The sequence below is a fragment of the Sinocyclocheilus grahami genome, unplaced genomic scaffold (assembly GCF_001515645.1).
Source record: "Sinocyclocheilus grahami isolate Dianchi unplaced genomic scaffold, SAMN03320097.WGS_v1.1 scaffold3.1, whole genome shotgun sequence".
Classification (NCBI taxonomy): Eukaryota; Metazoa; Chordata; class Actinopteri; order Cypriniformes; family Cyprinidae; genus Sinocyclocheilus; species Sinocyclocheilus grahami.
Genome location: NW_015505182.1, coordinates 3,334,483 through 3,339,254, shown reverse-complemented (window position 1 = coordinate 3,339,254; position 4,772 = coordinate 3,334,483). Strand labels below are relative to the sequence as shown.

At 35.7% G+C, this 4,772-nt stretch overlaps 1 protein-coding gene across 1 annotated transcript in view; it reads left to right on the top strand.

The window, feature by feature from the left end:
• The window catches only part of LOC107581463 (immunoglobulin superfamily member 21-like), a 107,488-nt gene that overhangs the window by 95,675 nt on the left and 7,041 nt on the right, over positions 1-4,772 (top strand). The window lies entirely within an intron of this gene.

The window sequence follows — 4,772 nt, the reverse complement described above, 5'->3', positions numbered from 1 at the left end:
TATATATATATATATATATATATATATATATATATATATATATATATATATATATATATGCTCAATTTTGTCCCCACCACTTTATGAAATAGCTCACAGCAGGGATGTGTCTAATACAGAGGAGGCATCTCCAATTTTCGAGCGGCAGTTTCTTTCATGCATGTTGTAATGAGGGGAGTTCTAGCACTGGAATTTGTTACTTTTATTGTTTTGCTAGTTTTCATTTTTTTTCAGCTTACTACTGCATCCATTACCCATAAACCAAAATGCATTACAATGTGTCTCCACTCATAATGTGCAAAATATGTCCGATCTCTTGAAATGTTTCTTCAGTACTATTTTAGAAAGAGTGATTGCTCCTTCATATCACTTTATCCTGGTAAATATCAAGTCATTGTGCTTTTACTTGTTCAATTGTGTGTTTTTGTTGTTGGTTTTTGGACAATTCCAGTCTTAATGACATTGTTTACATTTCACTTGACTTGTAAATGAGCAAATCCTCTATTACAGACTTGATTTCGTGATCACATTGACTTTTTCATCAAAACAGAACAAGACTTTTTTGTATGTATTTATTTCAAAATCTGTTATTTGTTGTTCCTGCATATTTTATGGGCCAGTTGGAGTACTTTTTTAGTTCTTTTTATTTGTTTGTTCATTTTGATTCACTGTTTGTTCAGTGATTGTGTCTAGAGTAGAGTGCAAAGGCCTTGTAACTGTTTGATGTGAATCTTTTCATTGAAGTCAGCGGGGTTTCTGCGGCACACCCACCTCAACCTCATGAACACCATCCACACAAACTCTGCTTGAGTTCATCCAGTGGTTTGTAAAAAATCCCTCCAGCCCATTAATCATGCTCTGTGGGCGCAGCGTAATGTATTCCGGATCTATCTTGCCCCCATCTCCAGCAATTAAGGGCCCAGCATGATAGGCATGTGGTGTGAAAATGATTTCCACCACCCCACCTGAAGAGTCACATTGCCGCGCAAAAGGCTGACCAGCTCTGGCCTCCATTAGCACACAACCCATGAGTGCAAGTCCCAAGGAGAGCTCACCCCACTGCTCCACCCCTCATTACTAGCCAATCCACTGCCATTCATTCACACAAGACAGTCTCCGCTTCATCAGTGTAGGCTGCACACTCCTCATCAAACTCCCAGGTAGAGCCGCTAATGCAGACGAGCAATGGGAGCCCAGAAACAGCGCTTAAATTAGAGCTGAAAAGACCTTAGTCAAAGGTTCCTGGATGTCTGGGAGGCTGATGAGGCTCTTGCGATAATATTTTTCAAAGGAGTTTCAGATCTGGGCTGGTGGTTGAATGTGGCTTGATTTGTGTCATGCTCAATAGTCGGTTCTTTTGGTTGTGTGGTCAACTTATTCAGAGATATAAAGGTTGATTCTCTCTTGCACTGTTTGAGAGTATTTCAATAGCCTGTGAATATATTTGGAAACAAATTAGTTTTTTTACTTTTACTGTTAAAAAGACAGTTCCAAAAGTTCCAAAGTTGTTGGAATACAGTATGTTCATGTGTGTTTTTAACATTGCTGTAATTGAGATCTTCCTGATTGTTTTGTAAATTGTAAATCTATAAAAATGTATGGCATGTGCACAGTCAAAATAACACACTCAAAATAGAAAATATTATTAATCTTTTTTTTTTTTAAATGTAAAAAAAAAAAATATGTAAACATTTATATTAAAAAGAATAAGAAGAATGATATACTGCAAAATATGTCTAAAAGATTAACTTTGTCAGCAGCCATTGATTCAGTGTTACACGATCCTTCAGAAATCATTCTAATATGTTGATTTGCAGCTCAAGAAACCTTTGAATTATTATTTTTATTATTATTATCGTCATAATCTTCTGTTGAAAACAGTTCTGCTTAATTTTTTGTGTAAATCATCTTATGGTTTTAAAAGATTTATTTGATGAATAGAAAGCAAAAGAAGCATTTATTTAAAATCTAAATATTTTTTATCAATGTAAATGTATTTACTGTCAATTATGCGGAGTTAAATTATTGATTTATTTAAAAGATGAAAAATAAAGACAGCTTAAAACATAATTCTGACCACAAACTTTTGAACAGTAGTGTATGTATAAGTTTGCTTGCGTAAAATTGCACGAGATAATTTTATTGTTTTTAACATTAATGTTCAGTCAGTTGGGCTATGAAAATAAGATTATTATCATCTTTTTTACATTTATGTCCTCATCAAAACAAAAGCATTTGAAGGTTGTACCATACAGGATAGTACTTAATTAAGGTAATTAAGTATATCGTTTTTTGTGGTAATGAAGTATGTGGTTGAGAAATAGGGAAAGGGAGGAGTACTTTTATGCATTTTGATAAGACTCTAAAATTAATTCAGAATGTCTCGATGGGACTAGAGCTAGATGTGTAAAATGTTTTGCCAAATTATATTACATCTCATGTGGATTACTGCCTCTATTCTATGTTCAAACCTTAGAAGCGCTTCAAAACAGTGTTTTGAAATTAATTGTATTCAGGAAATAATTTGGTATCTTAGGACCTGAACCTGTCCCATTAAGGGAGAAAAATTATGTCAAAGTCACCTTGTAATACTGTAAACAAACTAACACATTCTAGAACACTTGGGACATTATTTGGTTATTTACTAGTGAAGTTTCCAGACACTTAGACCTAGATACTATTTTCAATCCAATACCAAACAATATTCTGATCTGGATAAAGACAAGGAGTGATGAAAATAACCTGGATTTTTTAAATAAATAAATAAATCAGGAAACCAAATATAAAATGCAATCTTAATGCTTTTAAGAGAATGAGAAAGCTTACAGTAGTCACTAAACAAGTTTTAAAACCAAACCAAAACGAATATTTATCTTGTGTTGCAGGACATTTATTCACTTATTTGCCTCTTGCTTCACTAAGCCTACAAATAAAATAATGTTATTCTCAACAGATACTGCTGTGCTCCAGGGCAGCAGCATTGGACTGAATTTCTCTTCTGCAACTTCAAATGCCTTTCTTCTTTACTGTCTTATGATTCATCTCATTTGGGCTTTTCTGGTGTCACTGCCTTATGGCTTTCTTCTATATCATCTGAAACATTCCCTATTTTCTTTTTCATGCGTTCACTCTCCTTTTTTTAACAACCTTTAGTAAGTCAAATCAATGCCATGGCTTTGCAGTTTAACACCCTCTTGAAATCAATTTAACAGCCACCGTGCATAGCTTGGGGTTCAAAACATTGTATCATTCCCACAGTGAGCTGTGCACCCGGCATGTTCATCATCTCGCTGCTTTTGGAAAATGCTGTCTTTATTTTGTCAGCTTCAGCTCTTTTCAGACAATTTTGTCTTTCATCAGGCTGACAAAATTCTTCCGGCAGATTTGGATGTTGAATTTAAAGGGATAGTACACCCAAATATGAAATTATATCATTATTTTCTCACTCTGGTGTTACTCCAAACCTGTTATAATCAATAAGATGTTAAGTTCCACAAATGACAAAAAGCAAAACTTAAGCAAGCCAATCAGTCTGCTTTGAGAACTGGATGAGTTGCAACAATTTTCAGCTCAGTGAATAACTTGCATTTCAGTCTTTTCCGCACACTGTGGGGTGTTTTTTTTGTTGTGTGTTTTGTTTTGGTCTGTTGTGATTGGGGGGTGATGGTTTTGTTTTGATTGTTTGTTTTTGGTTTGTTTTGTTTTTATTTTTTGTTTGTTTTGTTGCGTTGCAGTCCACAACTGAAGAAACAATGAGTTGAGAACAAAACAAACAAAACTTTTTTATGTGATCTGTTTCTTTAAATGTGCACCAAGTATTTTCCCCCTTTTTGCTAGCCAAGGTGGTCCTGAACATTATTATGTAGGCCTACCTATGCAGCATCATATGTTTTGATTACTGATGCAGTTGTAGACTCAGTTTACTAAAAGTTATTTTTTTACCTTTATTCTATTATAGAGTGGTTAACGAGGTAAAATGAGTAGCATTCAACCACCATGAGGCAATCTCACCCTTAGATAAAATATAACTGCTTTCTCTAGTCTAGGCCACTGATATGACTCATGTGAATGTACATAATTTTAATCGTATTTGTCCAAAATATTCTTTGTGCATTTTGTTTGGGAGTCACATGTCCGATGGGCCTCAAGGGAGGTTTCTTGTCTTTAAATAGCCAACCATGAAGAGCAGCATTCGAAAAACAGCAGTCCATCAACTGACAGGCCAGGCTGGTGTATCCTCTGCACAATCTGGTGCTGATTGAAAGAGAGCTAGATAATCATCCCCCATATTATCCGTCATTAAGTCCGTTCAGCTCTCACTCCCGCATTGTAACAGCAGAAGTAAGGCCATCATCTCTTTGACACTCCAGTGATTAAATATGACAATTTTAGGAAGTAGAAAAGGAACATCCACTATTGTCAAGTCTCTAAATGAGCTTTCCACTCAAAATAGAGCACTTGGCAATAAACTGTATGTTGGAGCTTTCACTAGCGTCCATTCACAGGCAAACCATTCTGCTGGCGGCGTGAAGCATTGTGCTCTGGCGAGCATGCGGAATTACATTGCTGTTTGTTTGCTGCACTCATTCAAATTCACAGAGATACGGACGCACACGTGCTTTTTTTTGCACATCCATTGTGCAAAGCATGTTGGAACACCGGTGATTCAAGACCTGAAACTGAGGGGGGGGGGGTGTTCTTTCCTTTGTAATGTTTTGATTCTAATAACTGCCAAAAACACTTCAAGTGCACTGAACTACATACATTTTTGG